The 24,026-nt window shown below is 37.7% G+C and overlaps 1 pseudogene; it reads left to right on the top strand.

The window, feature by feature from the left end:
* Positions 1–1,953: 1,953 nt before the first annotated feature.
* On the top strand, positions 1,954–2,900 carry LOC115839453 (olfactory receptor 51F2-like; annotated as a pseudogene).
* Positions 2,901–24,026: the final 21,126 nt, after the last annotated feature.

Here is a 24,026-nt window from a genome sequence, read left to right as displayed (position 1 = left end):
AAATAAAGAGGATACAATTAAGGGTCCTTACAACTTCATCCAGAAAAATTTGTTTTTATCACCAGATCTAAATTTGAGCAAAGTCCTAGTACCCAAGATAAACACCAGATTAACAAGAAAATTGTCAGCTTATCTCCTATATTAATATATACCAGAATGTTTACATAAACTTTACTTCTAATTTGAAGGGGCTCTATATCAGGAACCACAATATATGCCTGATATTGTGTCTAGGGTCTGTCACGGATGCAATTCAGTTCATTTATTCAACAGACTCTTGAACACTATTGTGCCAGGCATTTTCCTGGCTCTGAGATCAAATGTCTGAGAAAAACTGATGAAGTCCTTGCTTTTTCCTGGGGTTCATTTGCACCTCAGTGGCCATGCCTCTGCAGTCTCATTAGTAGGTTCTACTCTGTCTTTTCCCTAAATACTGCTATTCCCCAGGTCCTTTTTTTCAGGCCTCCTTCCCCTTAGATTTTATTACTGTAAGATATTTTTCACCACTCCTGTGACTTCAACCCAGGCATCAGTTTAACTCTTAAACCTTACTATCGGGGCGGGAGTCACTTTGTTGGGAATGCAGAGGTTAGTACATATTCTAATTCCTGTGAGTCAAAAGTGAAAACGATGAGGCCTCTTTTCCAACTGAGGTCCAAGGGCCGAATCAAAACCCATGGAGTTTAGTTTTTTCTGCATTCCCTCTTAATTCAAAATTTCCAGCCATTATTTATTTATTTATTTTTAGTAAGTCTTTAAGAGGCTAGCTGTATTGAACACTTTTTTCTTTTCTTCTCAAACACCCTCTTCATCACAAGTCCTGTAACCAGTTATTCCCACTCAAGTTGAAGCTACTCCCTGTTCATTCAGGGGCTGGAATGAAACTCATCAAATTAACTTACCCTCAGACGTTTTTTTCCCCAAGTCATGTATAGACCATCTTGGAGTACTAGGTCTAATTCTAATTCTGTTCATTGCACACTGGCATTTTGTCAGTTATTTACATATTTCTTGAAAGAATGCATGCATGAATGAGAGAAAGAGGATACACACATACTATAAAAACCAAGCATTCTTTCTACAGATAAAAATAGGGCATCAGAAAACTCAGGACAAGAACCAATATAGAGGAACTTTTTTGATCCTAGAGATTTCTTGACCTGGGTTGAGTGTATGCTCATATCCTCAAACAGAGAAGATGGTTCAGAAGATGGTCCATTCACTATCTGAATGGAGATGCATCCAGCCTTAATGAGGCTTTCTGAGGGACTACACCCCCACCTCAAACCCCTCAATTCATTTTCAGTGTCCTTTTGTTATGAAGGAATATTAAGAACCTTACTTAGATCATTCTGTTCCAATTATTATCTGTTAGTTTGCAATGAATTTTTGTTCTTATTAAGGTTAACTTAAGCCCTATTTCTTCAAGGAGATTTTCCTTGAAAATCTTCTTCAAGGAGAAATTCCCTTAAATGATACCAGCTTCACAGGTATTTCTTGAATAAATGCTTTACCAACCGTCACACACTGCAGTCTCTTTGCACAGATTAAATTGCTTCTTTCCTAGTATTTCATTTTTATCAATAGTTCTTGCATATTTATTTAAACAGGAGTATCTTTCTGTAAATATTGATAGTATCTTAACTATACTGTTTTCATTGGGTATGCAAAGACTTTTAACTCTTAATGGACCTCTTAAGGGTTTTTGCCTTGGAAAGTGAGAAGTGAAGAAGCAGGATGAATTGCCTTTTGTGTTGTCCCAGATTTGTATAGAAATGTCCTATCTGCCCATGACCATAGAATCATAGAAGTGGAAAATATCTTACCATTATCTAATCTAATCTTTTTTGTATGAGTATATGGATATATACTGAAGCCTAGAGATAACAAGTGGGCCCTGTTTTTGCAGGAAATGTTCCTTTTCCCCAGGGAAATCTGCTTCCTTCACTCATCATGCCATCCTTCAACCAGAGCATTTTCCACTCTGCAGTCTTCTTCCTTACTGGCATCCCTCATTTTGAAACATACCATGCCTGGATCTCCATCCTCCATTCTGTTGTCTCTTTGCCATTGTCATCTCAGGGAATGGCATGATCTTGTTTGTCATCATCACTGAGTCGAGCCTCCATGAGCCCATGTACTATTTCCTCTCCATGCTTGTCCTTCATGGACCTAGGGCTGTGCCTTTCCACGTTGGTCACCATGGTGGGTATTTTCTGGTTCAATGCTCGAGAAATCAGCTTTGATGTCTGCATTGGCCATATGTTCTTTATCCATGGTTTCCCATTAATGGAGTCCTTGTTACTCCTGGCAATGGCCTTTGACCGTTACACTGCCATCTGTAACCCACTGAGATATGCCACAATCTTAACCAATTCAGGAATCATCAAAGTGGGCTTTGCAATTGTTATTAGGGTGACAACGGTTGTAGTGCCTTTACTCCTGCTCCTTAAGCGTCTGTCCTTTTGTGGAAGTCATGTTTTCACCGTCCATATTGTTTCCACGCTGATGTGATGAAGCTTTCATGCACAGACACCAAGATCAACAGTGTATTTGGCCTGGCCATTGTCATCTCTACTGGTACCTTGGACTCTGTCTTGATCCTTCTCTCCTATGTCCTGATCATCCCTTCCGTGCTCAACATTGCCTCCCCAGAGGAGTGGAAAAAGGCCTTTGGTACCTGTGTATCACACATAAGTGCTGTTGCCATCTTCTACATCCCCATGATGAGCTTGTCACTGGTGCATAGGTTTGGGAAGCATGCCCCTCCCCTTCTGCATACTCTCATTGCCAATATTTATCTGCTCATCCCTCCTGTAATGAATCCCATAATCTATAGTGTGAAGACAATGCAAATTTGCAAGGCCATGCTCAAAATATTTCTTTCTAAGCTAATTTAGGACATTTTTCAGTGTATTCTTTCTTTACATTTTCTTCTCTGACTGATGTTTGATTGTTCACTAATGTGAGTTACCACCGTATACTGATAAATGTTTACACATGCTTTCATTCTTCTGATAATCCAATAACTTACTATTTACTGGGCTTCCCTGGTGGCGCAGTGGTTGAGAGTCCGCCTGTCGATGCAGAGGACGTGGGTTCGTGCCCCGGTCTGGAAAGATCCCACATGCCGCGGAGCGGCTGGGCCCATGAGCCATGGCCGCTGGGCCCGGGCATCCGGAGCCTGTGCTCCGCAACGGGAGAGGCCACAACAGTGAGAGGCCCGCGTACTGCCAAAAAAAAAAAAATAATAATAACTTACTATTTACAGAGTTCTAGATTGAATTCTTTGAGAACAGGGATTATGTCTTATGTATCTGTAACCCTATACTGCACCTGGCACAGAATAGGACCATGGTTAAAATATGTCTGCAAAATGGACAAATTAAGTCATAAATTGGGGTCCAAAAAGTCTCACCACCTCTAGGGTATGTAACTATCAAGGCGTGTCTGATATAATTTAGATCAGTAGAAAAGTCTAGGTTTTAGTAATTCTTAGTTATTGGTAATGATTATTATTCTCCCAAATAGATTATTCATGGCTGAGGATCATGAATAAGTACAATAAACAAGAAGAAATGTGAATTAAAAGGATACTTTTCTAATTCTTAAAAGAGTTCTTCAGAGCTTTTGGTAAATGTATTGATATTTTAAGTATCTACTGTCTGGTGATTCATCTTCTAAATATGTGTCTAATGGGGGAAAGTGGGCAAGAATGCAGTAATGTGTTGTGATATTCAACACACCATTATATATTGCAATGATAATTTAGAAACTACTTAAACATTTACTTCAGAGTATTGGTAAAATAAAATGTGAACTGTCATGCAACAAGATAAATATTGATATAGATATATATGATATATTAAGAGAAAAGATAGATTACTATACAGTGTACTTATTGTTGTGTGTATATTTCATGTGAATATACACACAAGTGTACATGTACATGCACATAAAACATTTGTTATAAAGGTATGGAAAGACATGTTCCAAATGTCAAAATTACTTATCTTTTGATGGGTGAATATTGGTTTATTTATACTTTTTTTTTTACTTTCCTGTACTTTAAAAATGCTCAGTAATGAGGTTTCTGTTGTTGCTGTGTTTTAACTTCAGATAAGAGAATAATATCCGCTTAACAACTACCTAAAAACACAACTTGTTTGTTCTTCATCTTCCATAGGCTCTTCACTCCCATGGATCCTCACAATCTGTCTTCATACTACCCACTACATTTATAATATGACATCCACTTTCCTTTTGCATCTTTCACTGTTCTCAGTGTGGTCCAGCACCAGAGCATCAAAACCACTTGAAATTCTTTTATAAAGTGCAGATTCCTCAACTCCACCCCAGAACTACTTAGGCACTCTTCTGATGGAGCACAAGAATTTGCATTTTCACAAGCTACCTAGAGGTTATCATGCATATTAGAATAACATTCTTATAAGAGGTTTTCACTTCTGAATAACACCATGAATAACCCTAACCCTTGTCCATAGTCTTCAATCATTTTGCTCTCTCCTACTGAAATATCCACCTGCTTTCATTTATATTTGAAATTTTAAAAATATATTTTTATTTTATTATTTTTTGCTGGTATTGCTTTTTTCCCCTTCTTCCAGGTACCATTAAGACTCCTTTTTGTTATAGGTAGTCAGGTCTCTCTTCCCTGACTGATTTGAAACTATTTTATTTTTCTCCCAGTTTTACTGGGAGGTAGTTGACACACAGCACTGTGTAAGTTTAATGGTTACATCACAATAATCACATACATCATGAAAGGATTACCACAATAAGTTTAGTGAACATCATCTCATATAGATACAGCATTAAAGAAATAGAAAAAAAATGTTTCCTTTGTGATGAGAACTCAGAATTTACTCTTAACAACTTTCATAGATAACATATTTATCATGATGTATATTACATCCCTAGTACTTATTTATCTTATAACTAGAAGTTTATACTTTTGACTACCTTCATCCAATTCCTCCTCTCCCCATCCCCACATCTGGTAACCACAAATATGATTTCTTTTCCTATGAGAGTGTTTTTGAAGTAGAATTGACCTATAACACTGTTAGTTCCTGTTACACAGCATAGTAATTTGATATTTCCATAGATTTCAAAGTAATTATTATGATAAGTCTACTTACCATCTGTTACCATACAAAGATATTACATAATTATTGACTATATTCCCTGCTCTGTATATATCACAGATGTGACTCATTTATTTTATACCTGAAATCTCCCTCATCTATTTCTCTCCTCCCCTCAAACAGCCTTCCTCTGGCAACCACCTGTTTGTTCTCTGTGTCTGTTTCTGTTTCATTATGTTTGTTCATTTGCTTTGTTTCTTAGACCCACATGTAAATGAAATCATACTGTATTTGTCTTTCTCTAGCTGACTTATTTTACTTAGCATAATATTCTCTGGGTCCATCCATGTGTGGCAAATGGCAAGATTCTATTCTTTTTTATGGCTGAATAATGTTCATTTATATATATTACATCTTTATTCCCTCAAATATTGATGGGCATTTAAGTTGCTTCCACATCTTGGCTATTATTAATAATGCTGCAATGAATATAGGAGTACATGTATCTTTTCAATTAGTGTTTTGTTTTCTTTGGATAAATAACCAGGCGTGGAATTGCTAGATCATATGGTAGTTCTATTTTTAATTTTAAAAAATTAATCTCTATATTTTTTTCCCATAGTGGCTGCACTGATTCACATTCCAACAACACTGCATGAGGGTTCCTTTTTCCACATTCTCTCCAACACTTGTTATTTGTTGTCTTTTTGATAATAGTCATTTTGACAAGTTTGAGGTGATATCTCATTGTGGTTTTTATTTGAGTTTCCCTGATGATTAGACATGTTGAGCATCATTTCATTTGCCTGTTTGCCTGTATGTCTTCTTTGGAAAAATGTCTATACAGGACCTCAGCCCATTTTTTTAATTGGGTTGTTTGTTTTTATGATGGTAAGTTGTATAAATTATATATATTTTTGGATATTAAACCCTTGTTGAATATAGTGTGAAAATATCTTCTACCATTCAGTAGGAGGTTTTTCTGTATTGGTTTTTTCACTGTGCAAAAGCCTTTATTTTGATGTGATACCAATTGTTTATTTTGTCCCTATATTTCTATTGCCTGAGGAGACTTATCCAAAAAAATATTGCTAAGACCGATGCCAAAGAGTGTAATACCTATGATTTGTGTAGAAATTTAATGGTTTCAGGTCTTCCATTGAAGTCTTTAATTCGTTGTGAATTTGTTTTTGTATAGGGTGTGAGAAAGTAGTCCAGTTTGTTTCTTTTGCATGTAGCTGTCCAGTTTTCTCAGCACCACTTATTGAAAATACTATCTTTTCCCCATTGTGTATTCTTGCCTCCTTTGTCATAGATTAATTACCCACATAAGTGTGGGTTCATTTCTGAGCTCTCTATTCTGTTCCATTGATCTATGTGTCTGTTTTGTGCCACTACCATGCCATTTAGATTACTGTAGCTTTGTAGTGTAGTTTGAAATCAGGGAGCATGATACTTCCAGTTTTGTCCTTCTTTCTCAAGCTGGAGTTGATGTCCAAAATCTGGTGGGTGGGGCTGGGGCTCGGGCATCCTGGGGCTAGTGTCCACCCACTGGTGGATGATGCTGGGTCCTGGCGATAGTGTCAGCCTACTGGTGAGTGGAACCAGGTCCAGGGGACTCAGGCTGTGGGGCTCAGGGTTCCTGGAGCTGGTGTCTTTCCACTGGTGAGTGCGCTAGATACACAGCTGGCTGCAGATCCTTGGTAATCTTGAGGCTGGTGTCTACCTGCTAGTGGGTAGGGCTGTGGACCATGTGGTCCCAGGGCTGGTGCCTGCATCCTGGTGGGTGAGGTGGGATCTGATGGCTGGCTATGGGGCCCAGGGATCCTGGGGCTAGTGCTCGCCCACTGGTCTGTGGGGCTGGATCCTGTGGTGGCTGGGGGTTCTGGGGGCCTGCTGGTTGTTGAGGCTGTTTCCCTCCCAGCTAGCTGCTTGACCTGGGGCGTCCCAGGTCTAGTGGCCAGGGCTGGGTCCCAGTATTAACAAGCTAAGATGGAGGATTCCAAAATGGCTCTTGCCAAAACCAGTGTCCTCATGGTGGGATGAGCTCCCCAAAATGGCTGCTGCCATGATCTATGTCCCCAGGGTGAGTCCCAATTGCCTCCTGTCTCTCTGGGAGATTCTCCAAGAGGATCTGACTTAGGCTCCTTTCAAATCACTGCTTCTACTCTGGCCCTTGGAACTTGTGAGGTTTTGTGTGTGCCCTTTAAGAGTGGAGTCTCTATTTCCCGCAGCCCTCTGGAACTCCAAGTAAGCCCCACTGGCCTTCAAAGCTAGACATTTTGGGAGCTTATCTTCCCAGTGTAAGACCCTTGGCCTGGGAAGCCTGATGTGGGGCTCAGACCCCTTGCTCCTTGGGGAGAATTTCTGCAATTGTAATTCTCCTCCTGTTTGTGGGTCACCTACCTAGGGGTATGGGTCCTGACTACACCACATCTCCACCCCTCCTATACTCCTATGGTTCCTTCTTTATATCTTTAGTTGTAGAAAATCTTTTCTGCTAGTCTTCGGGTAGTTCTCATTGATAGTTACTTTGTAAATTTTTGTGATTTTGGTGTGTGTGGGGGAGGGGGTGTTGGGGGGAAAGGAGGTGAGCTCCAGGTCTTCCTGTTCCTCCATCTGGGCTATACCTGATTTGAAACTTTTTGAAAACAGGCATTATACTTTATACTTTGAGGACTGATATACCTTGCACAGACCCAAACTCAATGCTTTATTAATAATAGCTAACTTAATTTATGCTTATTAAATTTATTTTTGTATAACTTTGTATATATTCTTCTAACATGTTTTGAACATCTTCATTTTGGCAAAACTGTGGGAAGCACTGGGGTGAAACAGTGAACAACAAAGACACGGTCTCCATTCTTAAGGAGTAACTATCTGACTATATATATCTAAATTGATATTTTAACTAGTTGTTTCTTATTCATGATACTGTGTATACATCATTGTACCAGATATTAAGAGGAGTCATAGTTGGTGGTCTCTTTCTATAGGAAGAGCATGAAATAAAGGGAAAATCATCAACCCAGGAAACTCTTAGCCCAATGAGACAAATTAGCTCCTAGAAATATACTGTTTAACAGAAAAGACAGAATGCACATTCAAATCTAAGCAATAAAAGCACAAATATCATGATTCAAATTTCATGGATGCTCAGTAAAAGTTTTGAAAATGGAGAATTTAAAGGTAGGACAACCATATCTCTTACTTCTCTATAATGTAATACAATTCACAGAAGACTACCTAAGTATACTCTCTTTTCTTTATCCTTATAGGCAATACTTTTCGCTTTTCTTTTTTTTTTTTCACTTTTCTATTAGCTGTGTTTTCCTGTGAATTCACTGTCATCAAATAGAGAGAGGTCTACACCTCTTGTTTTTATTTATAGACCTTATGAAACAATGCTTGTTCAAGATTGTCTGAGCCATGCTGAAAATAATTGCCTGGTTAATCTGATGCAGAATTTGGAAGAGTAAGTGACGAAGTGTTCTGCTGAGACCCTGGAAGTCACTGAGGTTCTGTTTGAGGATGTTTCCTGAACTGATATTTCTATATAACTGATAGATTGTGGTCTAGAGGAAAAACGTTATATTCTTATCATTCAGGTTGATACTTCACCCAGCAGGGAACTGCTGTATATTATGGAGCCTCAAATAAGGTGCCTGAATTCTTCAGCTGCTTCACAAGGATCTGTAGAAATGTGCTTTTCTAGGAAAGGAGAAAGATTCAACTTCATACTGAGCAGTTTCTGTTACATTATTTAAATTCAAATGCTTTAGAATGCCTGTAAGGTTTTTTGCAACATGTATCCTGCCTCCATGTCCAGTTTCAGTTGCCACTTGCTGTCCCACTTGCACCCAGAGCTCCAGGCATGCTGAATATGGTATTAGTCACTTCTGTTTTTCCCATACTCTGTTCTCCCTTGCCTCCTGACAAACTTGGTGCTGACCTTCCTGCAGGATAAATATATGCCCTTTGATGCTCTCATCATAAATATGTCCTGTTGTAATCATCAAGTTTTATGTCTGTTTCATCAATGGGCTTTGAGCATTTAGAGGGAAGTGACTTGGTTCTATTCTGTACATTACCAGTGCAAAACCCCGGAATGTGATAGATAAAGTGCTTTAAGAAAGAATTAATGACATTTTAAAAAAAGAAACGGAAACTTTTCTTAGAAATGTAAAAAATTCATGCAGGTGTTATTGGAGGCCGATATATTTATCAGCTGGGTGTAGGGTAGTACGGGGATTAGGAATGAGCCTGTGTATACAGCAGGTGGTTTGTTTTGGGTTTTTTACTGACAAATTTACTTTTAACAAACTTTTACCTAGATACAAAGTCAAGGAAGTATCATACCAATCCCTGCACAGAAATGACAAAAATAACTGTAATGAAGTACAAGGGGAAGGCAGCCCTGAGGTAGAATGAACCCTTGAGAAGCTTCATGCTCTGGGGGCCACAAAAAGTCCACCAGGAGTTTCCTGATTGAGATATTTCACACGATCTGCATCATAACTCCTTATATATGCTGCCAATCCCTGAGTAGTAAACCTCCCCAGATCCTGAGGCCCCTTTCTGGCAAATAGGGCAGGAACGAACACACCTCCATACTGTGTAATAAAACTGCTACATTCAGAGAAAAATATCAGATTTTACTCACACTGGTTTCTTTAAGAATGAGGAAGATTTTTATTAACTGCAAAAACCTCTCATGGTGCCTAAGGAAATTTGTATTTCTGGGGACATAATAACCCCATACTTGTGGGGTTCCATTGGTCTATGGGCCATGTGTCATGCTGCTTAGAATGATTTGTAAGCATGTTCTTGCAGTTGTGAGTTTTCTGGTTAGTTGTACCACATTTCAAAACCATGTCCGAGGCCAGCTGGCGCTGCTAGTACCACTCACCACCATCTTCATCCTCATCCTCATTTACTATTATTAAATGTCTCCCAGGTACTAGTTATCAGATTACATGTTTTACAAATGTTATGTTATTTAATCCTTACAATTTAATGCTATTGATATGCTACCAATTTCACGGGAGAAGAATCTAATGTAAAATGCTCATTTGGGGCACCTCATCTAGTTGTTGCTAGAGCCAGCAATTGACCCTAGGTTTGCCTGACCCAACAACCATATCAGTAACTTTCTGTAATTCGAGGAGAGAGAGGAATCAAGGTATTCCAGCCCAGAACCTGCAGCATGCTCTTACAGTGAGGCTGGAATATTATCTTCATATAAGGCAAGAATTGCTATCAACAAATGGAAGGAGGTACATAAAAGTTTACCCTACAGTACTAGGAGAGAGTCTTCCATCAAAAAACCCAGTGTGCGCACACACACACACACACACACACACACACACACTTGTTTTGTGGGAATGAAAGAGAGTTCAGTGAGATTCCTTTGTCAGTTTACAACTCTTGGATTTAATTTATATCAAGAAGCATATATTTTCTTCCTGCACTGCAAAATATAGTACAAAGTATTGGGAATATAATGATGAATAAGCAATAATCCACCTGCCAGTAGCTAATTCCTGTCAGAGAGACATTTTCAAATAACCCACAATGGAATAACCACTGTTCTAGACGTTAAAATTAAAAAGGATGTGACTCTAGAGGAAGTACTTTCTTCTGACTTGACTTGGAGAAGGTGATGCCACCAAATGTTTTCTAATGTAACTATTTAATGTTTAAATGTAAATAAATGAGATGTTGAATTTATAAATGGTTCAATGGAGCAAATGATGAGTCTAAAGAATGTAGGCTAATTCAAAGAAGAGTGGGAGGTACATGAATTAAGCAATGCATATCCATGTGAAAGGACTTGCTGTATTTGGTAGTTGGGTGAATTAGAAAAAGCCCAGGTTGACTATATCAAAAGGTTCCTGGGGTAGCAAAGAGGATTGGTGGCAGTTAAAGTAGATTGGGGAGATCTCAACTGCTGTAATAAAGAGATAGAGTTTTGACTTCATGCTGAAGGCAATGAAGAGCTCTGTATGAAGGGTCACGTGGAGATGTATTTTTGAGAGATCACTTTGGCATCAATATGGAGAAAGTTTGGAAACACTTGAAACTCAGGGCAGGGAAATTACTTATGAGACTATTGCTAAGTTCCTGCAAAACTAATGAGAGTGTTATGTAAAGTATTGGTGGTGGAACTGGAGGATAAGGATAGTCAATTAAAGAATATTGTGGAAGTTGCACCTATGAAAGTTTGGAAATTAGATGGCCTAGAGAGTTATGGAAGGCAGAATTCTAAAAGGACTCTCAAGATTCCTGCCTTTTGTGCACTTATTCAGTATAAAACCCATCCTTTGAGTCTGAGTGGAGTTATGAATGTGATGGGATATCACTTATCTTATTATACTACATTATGTGGCAAAGAGAGTTTACAGATATTAATAAGGTCCACGATTACTTTACTTTGAGTTAATCAAAAGCAAGATTAGGGACTTCCCTGGTGGCGCAGTGGTTAAGAATCCACCTGCCAATGCAGGGGACATGGGTTTGAGCCCTGGTCCGGGAAGATCCCACATGCCACAGAGCAACTAAGCCCGTGTGCCATAATTACTGAGCCTGCACTCTAGAGCCCACGAGCCACAACTGTTGAGCCCATATGCCACAGCTACTGAAGTCTGCGTACGTAGAGACTGTGCTCTGCAACAAGAGAAGCCTGCACATGCAACGAAGAGTAGCCGCTGCCCGCCACACCTAAAGAAAGCCCACGTGTAGCAACAAAGACCCAATGCAGACATATATTAATTAGTTAATTAATTAATCAATGAATTAATTAATTTAAATAAATAAAGATTATGCTGGGTGGGCCTAACTTAATCATGTATGCCTTTAGAAGAGAATGCAGCAGAGAGATTCTTCTGCTGGATTAGAAGAAGCAAGATGTGATGTTGTGAGAAGTCCACCTGGCTGAAACTGAGAGTAGTCTCTGGGAGTTAAGACCAATCCCAGACTCCAGCCAGCAAGAAAATGGAGACCAGAACCCTATACCACAAGCAACTCACTTCTGCCAACAACCTGAATGAGTCTGGAAGAGGACCCTGAGCTCCAGATGAGAAGACAGGGCTGGCTGAAACCTCAAAAAGAAACCACACTTCTGCTGTAAGTGTGAACCATTAAAGCCCTGTAAACCCTTAAAGAGAAATGTGAGGACAGACAAACATTCAATAAGTGGTTTGTGAGGAGAAGGAGAAGCATGCAACAGGGAGGCAGAGTTAATAAGAAAAGGTTTCTCTTTTTTTCTTCTTTCCTTTCTTACTTCCTTCATTCCTTCCTTCATTCCTCCCTCTTTTTTTTCAACAAATTGTTTAGGTTGAGGAAGAAACTGGAATATTTACAGACCGTGGGAATGCTACAAATGAAAGAGAATACAAATTTCAAAAAGAAAGAAGAAAATTATTGGGACTATTTCATAGTACAAAAAGAGTTCTATATATTCATTTCTTTTCTTAGTTTTTAGAAAAAAAATCCACATTCCTTACCCCCTTGATGGTGATAAGATAATTCCATACTGGATCCCTGTTATCTTTAAATACTACCCTTTCACAGACTATATCTCACAGTTCAGTGGCATTTTGAAAATATCTGAAACTACATGCTTTTGGACATACTTAGAATTTTTTTCATGTTGATTTTTACCTATTAACTCCTACACAAGTAATCTTCCTGTTCTCTAGGAATCCTTTTTTTTTACCATTACCCACACAACTTTCTAATATATAGGTGAGATATAATATTTCCATCTCTTCTGTCAGCTATCAGATAATAATATATGTGCATATATATATTGTTATTCAGATTCTTTTCCATTATACGTTATTACGAGATATCGAATACAGTTCCTTGTTCTATAAAGTAGGTCCTTGTTGTTTTTTATTTTTTAACATCTTTATTGGAGTATAATTGCTTTACATTTCTGCGTTAGTTTCTGTTTTATAACAAAGTGAATCAAAAATACATATATATATATCCCCATATCCCCTCACTCCTACATCTCCCTCCCTCCCTCCCTATCCCACCCATCTAGGGGGTCACAGAGCACCGAGGTGATCTCCCTGTGCTATGCAGCTGCTTCCCACCAGCTACATATTTTACATTTGGTAGTGTATATATGTCCATGCCACTCTCTCAGTTCGTCCCAGCTTACCCTTCCCCATCTCCATGTCCTCAAGTCCATTCTCTACGTCTGCATCTTTATTCCTGTCCTGACACTAGGTTCTTCAGAACCATTTTTTTTTTTTAGATTCCATATATATGTGTTAGTATACAGTATTTGTTTTTCTCTTTCTGACTTACTTCACTCTAACTTACCTCACTACAAATAAGTCAGTTTCATTTATTTTTATGGCTGAGTAATATTCTATTTTATATATACACTGCATATTTTTTATACATTCATCTGATGATGGACATTTAGGTTACTTCCACGTCCTGGCTATTGTAAATAGTGCTGCAATAAACATTGTGGTACATGACTCTTCTTGAATTATGGTTTTCTCAGGGTATGTGTCCAGTAGTGGGATTGCTGGGTCATATAGTAGTTCTAAAAAGCTTCTTAAGGAACCTCCATATGGTTCTCCATAGTGGCTGTATCAATTTACATCCCCACCACAGTGCAAGGGGGTTCCCTTTTCTCCACACCCTCTCCAGCATTTATTGTTTGTAGGTTTTTTGATGATGGCCATTCTGACTGGTGTGAGGTGATACCTCATTGTAGTTTTGATTTGCATTTCTCTAATGATTAGTAATGTTGACCATCCTTTCATGTGTTTGTTGGCAATCTGTATATCTTCTTTGGAGAAATGTCAGTTTAGGTCTTCTTCCATTTTTGGATTAGGTTGTTTGTTTTTTTGATATTGAGCTGCATAAGCTGCTTGTATATTTTGGAGATTAATCCTTTGTCAGTTGCTTCATTGGCAAATATTTTCTCCCATTCTGACGTTGTCTTTTATTCTTGTTTATGGTTTCCCTTGCTGTGCAAAGCTTTTAAATTTCATTAGGTCCCATTTGTTTATTTTTGTTTTATTTCCATTTCTCTAGGAGGTGGGTACATAGCCCTCTGACTTTTCATCTTGTCTGTCTTTCTGTGAATGTGGTTTTTGTTCCACAGGCTGCAGGATTGTAGTTCTTCTTGCTTCTGCTGTCTGCCCTCTTGTGGTTGAGGTTAACTAAGAGGCTTGTTGTGAGGGACTGGTGGTGGGTAGAGCTGACTGTTGCTCTGGTGGGCAGAGCTCAGTAAAACTTTAATCCACTTGACTGTTGATGGGTGGGGCTGGGTTACCTCCCTGTTGGTTGTTTGGCCTGAGGGAACCCAACACTGGAGACTACCTGGGCTCTTTTTCGGGGCTAATGGCAGACTCTGGGAGAGCTCACGCCAAGGAGTACCACCCAGAACTTCTGATGCCAGTGTCCTTGTCCCCATGGTGAACAACAGCGCCCCCCCCACCTCTGCAGGAGACCCTCCAACACTAGCAGATAGGTCTGGTTCAGTCTCCCCTGGGGTCCCTGCTCTTTACCCTGGGTCCCAGTGAGCACACTACTTTGTGTGTGCCCTCCAAGAGTGGGGTCTCTCTTTCCAGTCCTGTCAAAGGCCTGCAATCATTTTCCACTTGGCTTCAAAGTCTGACTCTCTAGGATTTCCTCTTCCCATTGCCGGACCCCCAGGTTGGGAAGCCTGACCTGGGGCTCAGAACCTTCACTCCAGTAGGTGGACTTCTGTGGTATAAGTGTTCACCAGTCTGTGACTCGCCCACCCAGCAGTTATGGGATTTGATTTTACTGTGATTGTGCCCCTCCTACCATCTCATTGTGGATTCTCCTTTGTCTTTGGATGTGGGGTATCTTTTTTGGTGAGTTCCAGTGTCTTCCTGTCGATGATTGTCCAGCAACTAGTTGTGATTCTGGTGTTCTCGCAAGAGGGGGTGAGAGCACATCCTTCTACTCCACCATCTTGGTTTCTCCCTCTCCTGAGATTTTAGATTCATGGATATAATTGTCTACTTGATATCTCCATCTGGGTATTTAATCTAAAAATTAAAATTATGGCAATATTTTATTTTCTCCCCACATCAATTTTTTCCCTATTTTCTCCTAATGTCATAAAATGACTCTAACAACCACACAATTGCTTGAGAAAACTCTTGAGTCATTCTTGATATTCCTCCCCTGTCCATCAAATCCTTCATCAATTTCTATCATTTCCAGCCTAAAACGTACCCTGAATCTGCTCACTTTTCACCTATAGACCTATATAATGTCAATATCTTGGTTTATAACATCATCATCTGTTCCTTGGTTATTGTAATAATTTGCTAACCATTATAATTGTTTTTGCACTTGCCTCCAAAAAATGTATTCTTTCCAGAGAAACCAGACTTTTTCTATGAAAGTCTACTAGATCACATAAGCCTTTGTTGAAAACCACTCTGATGGATTCTTATTGCTTTTAAAATAAAGTACAAATTATTTATCGTGGTCAGAAAACTTTACATAAACTGGCCCATCCACCTCTACTTCTACATCAGAGACCACTGTTGGCTTCAATCCCTAATCTCTAACCATCTTTCTCTTCCTCAAAACAAATTAACAGTATTCCTGTCTCAGGATCTTTGTCCTTGATCTTTTGTCTGCTTAGAATGATTTTCTCCAAGTTTTTGCAAAAAAGCTCCTTTAATCATTCAGGTTTCAGTTCAATGGTTCTTCTTCAGAGTGATTTTTGTAACCCCACCATTATTTCTCCCATTCTCTCAAATAAGTTACTCTCATTGAAATACCCTGCTTTGTATTTATACCACTTATTATATGCTGATTGCCCATTAGATCTATTGGAAGCTCTAGAAGATCAGGATTTATGTCTGTTTTTTGTTCACTGATATGTAAAATAAGATTTAGCATACAGTGGGCATGCATCAAATAATTGTTCTATTAATGAATTAATCTATGAAATAAAATCTGTACCATTACAGAGGTATAAAAACAAGACAAATGCAAATATGGTGAAAAGTGCCATGAGACCTAAACACTCATATCTTAAAGTATACATCTGATCCTTGTTGGCCACACACTACCAATCTTGGGTCATCATCTACAAGATTTATATGATATATAAAACAGATGCTGTCCTAGGAATTCTTGCTGATCTTGGTCATAAAACTCAAAATTCAGATACGATTCCTATCATGCCCAGTCTGACCCAGACATATAGGCTAGGCCCTGGGATTGATGCCAAAAGATGTAAATATTCTGTGAATGTAGGCAGGCATTGAAAGAATATACTCTCCTTCAAGCTTCTTCAGATTAGCCACAAATATTAATGGTACTGCCACAGAGAATATAAACATTATAGCAATAGAAGAGTAATAAATGTTGGAGACTTTTAAAAAATTCTGTTTTGAGACATAGTATGGGAATCAGGAGAGGATGGTGTTGATGAGACTAATAAATGAAGATTCCAAGAAGGAAGTGTTCAGATATGTCAGATGCTCCACCCATACTAAAAAGTAAAAGAAAAAAAAAAAGGCCCATTATTTCCCAAAACATCACGCTGTGTGATTGACCACCTCAAAGTCAGTGTGCATAATACTTCTTTCTGAATTTTTGGCAACCAGAACAATGTCTGGCATAAAACAAACAACTGGAGAGGACAAGCATCAGTGAATTTCAGTCCGAGATAATTATATGATTATGATATCCCTCTGTGCAGTTTGTCCAGAGTGCTGATTTGGAAGCATATCTGTGATCAACCTTAAACAGAACATTTTTTTCAGGGAAGGCTTTTCTTATGTTCTCCAATTCAAACTGTCCTACGTGTTCAGGCCCCCCCCCCTTTTTTTTCTGTCTTTTGGAAATGATTCCCTATGTGATTACTTGCTGACTTTTTTCAGATTAGGTAGAGTAATGAACAACAGTCCTTGCTTACCCTAAAAGCACAGAGGAAGAGAGTTAGGTCTAAAAGTCTGTATCTTTATAATTACATTGAATAAATACATCTCTGTATTCTAGGACAATCCAGATTTTTGTTTGTACTTCAACATAATTATTTAGTGGCACCCACACAGGACCTGCTTTAAAAAATACATTATACTGTCACTCTGATAGCTAATGCCTCTAATGATCCCATCTGGAAACCAGCAGGGGGCAGAAGCAGGCCATGAATTTTTCCCTTTCTTCAAAGATGCTCAAAGCAGGTTTGTTTCAGAATTGAATAAATGTAAGTGAGGCCAGGCCTTTAACGGTTTTGGAATAACTGAAAAGATGAGAAACTTCTACAAGCCTAGTCCACGGAGCTAGATGTTCAGGAGTTCTAAATATGTTTGCATCAAAGAGAGCTTATTCACCACAAATCCAGAATGGTTTTAAAATCCCAGTTTACATGAATGGTTATAACTATTCATTTTTGAATGCTCTCCTTTATTCTATATTATTTGTATATTTATATATATTTATTATTTTAATTATTATAAATTGTATATCAATAAATAGTATTCTCATGATTAAAATATTGGAAAATGATTATCCATTATTTAGAAGAATGATAAAAAATTATGTTGCATGGTGCATCTAACTGGAGCCATCTGGGTGTCTGAGAAGTTCCCATCAGGATTTGTATGATTTGATTAGCTTATGACATAAATGAACTTCTATGCTCTTATTATCTGTTCTTGAAAATACTCAGCAACAGCAAAATATAAAAGAGAGCATTTGATGATCTATGTATCAGTCAACTGATTCACATTTTTATATTGATTATTGATGTCTTCATCTCTTTGTTTTTGTTTTGTTTTATTTCAACTGGACTGTTTGGAAACCCCTTTCTATCATCAAATCTTTTTCACCTTTGATTTGACCTCATAAAACCTTCGACTTAAAAATGAGAGACTTTTCTTTACCTTGTGAATTCCAGATGTACATATCAATTCAACTTTCTTCTGGACCTGGATGCTGCTAGCATGGTTGCCTTGTTGTTAAGGTCCATTAAAAATGAGGCTCCAAAATTCCCTACTGTTCAATACCACCATCTCAGCCTGAGAGCGTTGGCATTTAGGAAGACATGTTAAATGAGTCAACTCACACTTGGTAAATTCTCATCTGGCATACATTTTTGTTAAAAGTCAAAATAGGGAACTTCCGTTGAGATTTTTTTTTTCATTTCTCTGCTAATTTAAAGACTCTATATTTACATACTAAATTATTATATTTTACTGTGATCTATTTCTTAGCTTTCAATTTTTTCCACTGACTTGCACGTTAATAATATTATTTTAATATGCATTAAGAATGGAGAAAATTAAGGCATTTTCAGATAAACCAAAACTAACAAATATATTTCCAACAAATAAAAATAATATTAAGCACGTTCAGGAAAAAGGAAAATGATTTTAAGGGGAAGGTTAGAAATAAAAATGTATGTTAAGCAAATACGTAAATAATTACAAATATTTCTTCACTGTTTAAAGTAATAATAATAGAAAATTTAGGGGATAAAACTACAAAATATTTAAAACATACAACAAAAAGGATAGATTGGAAAGGGGAAAAATGGAGATAAATTGTTCTAAGTCCATTGCATTATCTTGGAAAAGAGTAAAATATCAAATGGATGTTTGTGTCTGGGAAATTAAGGATGTAATTGTAATCATTGAGATGTACTTATTTTTGTTTCATTTGTAATATATTTTATAAAAATTGTCAAAAGACTCCAAAATGACACAAAACAAAATCTATATAAAGGGAAACACATGCTATCTTAATGGGTAGTACAACTCAAGATTTCTATTCTCCCCAAATGTGTCTCTAAATCCAAGGTAATCTCATTCAGATCGCAAGCTATTTGATCAAAGAAACTGTCATTCAGAATACAGATTCAGATAGCCTCATCCACCAGAGGGCAGACAGCAGAAGCAAGAAGACCTACAATCCTGCAGCCTATGGAACAAAAACCACATTCACAGAAAGATAGACAAGATGAAAAGGCAGAGGGCTATGTACCAGATGAAGGAACAAGATAAAGCCCCAGAAAAACAGCTAAAGGAAGTGGAGATAGGCAACCTTCCAGAAAAAGAATTCAGAATAATGATAGTGAAGATGATCCAGGACCTCAGAAAAATAATGGAGGCAAAGATTGAGAAGATGCAAGAAATGTTTAACAAAGAACTAGAAGAATTAAAGAACAAACAGAGATGAACAATACAATAACTGAAATGAAAACTGCACTAGAAGGAATCAATAGCAGAATAACTGAGGCAGAAGAACGGATAAGTGACCTGGAAGACAGAATGGTGGAATTCATTGCTGCAGAACAAAATAAAGAAAAAAGAATGAAAACAAATGAAGACAGCCAAGAGACCTCTGGGACAAAATTAAATGCAAAAACGTTCGCATTATAGGGGTCCCAGAAGGAGAAGAGAGAGAGAAAGGACCTGAGAAAATATTTGAAGAGATTATAGTCAAAAACTTCCCTACTATGGGAAAGGAAATAGCCACCCAAGTCCAGGATGTGCAGTGAGTCCCATACAGGATAAACCCAAAGAGAAACACACCGAGACACATAGTAATCAAATTGGCAAAAATTAAAGACAAAGAAAAATTATTGAAAGCAACAAGGGAAAAATGACAAATAACATACAAGGGAACTCCCATAAGGTTAACAGCTGATTTGTGAGCAGAAACTCTACAAGCCAGAAGGGAGTGGCATGATATACTTAAAGTGATGAAACGGAAGTACTTACAACTAAGATTACTATACCTGGCAAGGATCTCATTCGGATTCAATGGAGAAATCAAAAACTTTACAGACAAGCAAAAGCTAAGAGAATTCAGTACCACCAAACCAGCTCTACAACAAATGCTAAAGGAACTTCTCGAAGTGGGAAACAGAAGAGAAGAAAATGACCTACAAAAACAAACCCAAAATAATTAAGAAAATGATCATAGGAACATACATATCGATAATTACCTTAAACATGAATGGATTAAATGCTCCAACCAAAAGACACAGACTGGCTGAATGGATACAAAAACAAGACCTGTATATATGCTGTCTACAAGAGACCGACTTCAGACCAAGGGATACATACAGACTGAAAGTGAGGGGATGGAAAAAGATATTCCATGCAAATGGAAATCAAAAGAACGCTGGAATAGCAATACTCATATCAGACAAAACAGGTTTTAAAATAAAGACTATTACAAGAGACAAGGAAGGAAACTACATAATGATCAAGGGATCAATCCAAGAGGAAGATGTAACAATTATAAATATATAGGCACTCAACATAGGAGCACCTCAATACATAAGGCAACTGCTAACAGCTGTAAAAGAGGAAATCGACAGTAACACAAAAATAGTGGGGAACTTTAACACCGCACTTACACCAATGGATAGATCATCCAAAATAAAAATCAGTAAGTAAACAGAATCTTTAAATGACACAATAGACCAGATAGATTTAATTGATATTTATAGGACATTCCATCCAAAAACAGCAGATTACACTTTCTTCTCAAGTGCGCACAGAACATTCTCCAGGATAGATCACATCTTGGGTCACAAATCAAGCCTCAGTAAATTTAAGAAAATTGAAATCATATCAAACATCTTTTCTGACTACAACGCTATGAGATTAGAAATGAATTACAGGGGAAAAAACGTAAAAAACACAAACATATGGAGGCTAAACAATACGTTATTAAATAAGCAAGAGGTCACTGAAGAAATCAAAGAGGAAATAAAAAGATACCCAGAGACAAATGACAATGCAAACACGACGATCCAAAACCTATGGTATGCGGCAAAAGCAGTTCTAAGAGGGAAGTTTATAGCTATAGAAGCCTACCTCAAGAAACAAGAAAAATCTCAAATAAACAATCTAACCTTACAGCTAAAGGAACTAGAGAAAGAAGAAGAAACAAAACCCAAAGATAGCAGACGGAAAGAATTCATAAAGATCAGAGCAGAAATAAATGAAATAGAAACAAAGAAAACAATAGCAAAGATCAATAAAACTAAAAACTGGCTTTTTGAGAAGATAAACCATTAGCCAGACTTATCAAGAAAAAGAGGGAGAGAACTCAAATCAATAAAATTAGAAATGAAATAGTGGAAGTTACAACAGACACTGCAGAAATACAGTGCATCCTAAGAGACTATTGCAAGCAACTCTATGTCAATAAAATCGATAACCTGGAAGAAATGGTCAAATTCTTAGAAAAGTGTGCCCTGCCAAGACTTAACCAGGAAGAAACAGAAAATCTGAACAGACCAATCACAAGTAATGAAATTAAAACTGTGATTAAAAATCTCCCAACAAACAAAAGTCCACTACCAGATTGCTTCACAGGTGAATTCTATCAAACATTTAGAGAAGAGCTAACACCCATCCGTCTCAAACTCTTCCAAAAAATTGCAGGGGAAGGAACACTCCCAAACTCATTCTATGAGACCACCATCACGCTGATACCCAAACCGGACAAAGATACTACGAAAAAAAGAAAAATACAGACCAATATCACTGATATATATAAAAGCAAAAATCCTCAACAAAATACTAAAAACAGCATCCAACAACACATTAAAAGGATCATACACCATGATCAAGTGGGATTTATCCCAGAGATGCAAGGATTCTTCAATATACGCAAATCAATCAATATGATACACCATATTAACAAATTGAAGAATAAAAACCATATGATCATCTCAATAGATGCAGAAAAAGCTATTGACAAAATTCAACACCCATTTATGATAAAAAAAACTCTCCAGAAAGTGGGAATAGAGGGAACCTACCTCAACATAATAAACGCCATATGTGACAAACCCACAGCAAACATCATTCTCAATGGTGAAAAACTGAAAGCACTTCCTCTAAGATCAGGAACAAGACAAGGTTGTCCACTCACACCACTATTATTCAACATCTTTTTGGAAGTCCTAGCCATGGCAATCAGAGAAGAAAAAGAAATAAAAGGAATACAAATTGGAAAAGAAGAAATAAAACTGTCACTGTTTGCAGGTGACATGATACTATACATAGAGAATCCTAAAGATGCTACCAGAAAACTACTAGAGCTAATCAATGAATTTGGTAAAGTTGCAGGATACAAAACTAATGCACAGAAATCTCTTGCATTCCTGTACACTAATGATGAAAAATCTGAAAAAGAAATTAAGGAAACACTCCCATTTACCATTGCAACAAAAAGAATAAAATACTTAGGAATAAACCTACCTAGGGAGACAAAAGACCTGTCTGCAGAAAACTATAAGACACTGATGAAAGAAATTAAACATGATACCAACAGATGGAGAGATATGCCATGTTCTTGGATTGGAAGAATCAATATTGTGAGAATGACTATACTACCCAAAGCTATCTACCGATTGAATGCAATCCTTATCAAATTACCATGGCATTTTTTATGGAAGGAAAAATCTTAAAATTTCAATGCAGACACAAAAGATCCCGAACAGCCAAAGCAGTATTGAGGGAAAAAAACGGAGCTGGATGAATCAGTCACCCTGACTTCAGATTATACTACAAAGCTACAGTCATCAAGACAATATGGTATTGGCACAGAAACAGAAACATAGGTCAATGGAACAAGAAAGAAAGCCCAGAGATAAACCCACGCACTCATGGTCAACTAGTCTATTACAAAGGAGGCAAGGATATACCATGGAGAAAAGACAGTCTCTTCAATAAGTGGTGCTGGGAATACTGGACAGCTACATGTAAAAACATGAAATTAGAACACTCCCTGCCACCATACACAAAAATAAACTCAAAATGGATTAGAGACCTAAATGTAAGACTGGACACTATAAAACTCTTAGAGGAAAACATAGGAAGAAGAGTCTTTGACATAAATCACAGTAAGATCTTTTTTGATCCACCTCCTAGAGGAATGGAAATAAAAACAAAAATAAACAAATGGGACCTAATGAAACTTCAAAGCTTTTGCACAGCAAAGGAAACCATAAACAAGACGAAAAGACAACCCTCAGAATGGGGTAAAATATTTGCAAATGAATCAACTGGCAAAGGATTAATCTCCAAAATATATAAACAGCTCATGCAGGTCAATGTTAAAGAAACAAACAACCCAATCCCAAAATGGGTAGAAGACCTAAATTGACATTTCTCCAAAGAAGACATACAGATGGCCAAGAAGCACATGAAAAACTGCTCAGTATCACTAATCATTAGAGAAACGCAAATCAAAATTCCAATGAGGTACCACCTCACACTAGTTAGAATGGGCATCATCAGAGAATCTACAAACAGCAAATGCTGGAGAGGGTGTGGAGAAAAGGGAACCCTCTTGCACTTTTGGTGGGAGTGTAAATTGATACAGCCACTATGGAGAACAGTATGGAGGTTCCTTAAAAAACTAAAAATAGAATTATCATATGATCCAGCAATCCCACTACTGGGCATATACCCAGAGAATACCATAATTCAAAAAGACACATGCACCCCAATATTCATTGCAGCACTATTTACAGTAGCCAGGTAATGGAATCAACCTAAATGCCCATCAACAGACGAATGGATAAAGAAGATGTTGTACATATATACAATGGAATATTATTCAGCCATAAAAAGGAATGAAATTGGGTCATTTGTTGAGACATGGATGGATCTAGAGACTGTCATACAGAGTGAAGTAAGTCAGAAAGAGAAAAACAAATATCATATATTAACACATATATGTTGAACCTAGAAAAATTGTACAGATGAACTGGTTTGCAGGGCAGAAATTGGGACACAGATGTAGAGAACAAATGTATGGACACCAAAGGGGGAAAGCTGTGGGGGGGAGAGGGGTCGTGGTGGTGTGATGAATTGGGCGGTTGGGATTGACATGTATACACTGATGTGTATGAAATTG

The sequence above is a fragment of the Globicephala melas genome, chromosome 8 (genome assembly GCF_963455315.2).
Source record: "Globicephala melas chromosome 8, mGloMel1.2, whole genome shotgun sequence".
Taxonomy (NCBI): Eukaryota; Metazoa; Chordata; class Mammalia; order Artiodactyla; family Delphinidae; genus Globicephala; species Globicephala melas.
This window is presented reverse-complemented; position numbering and strand designations above follow the sequence as displayed.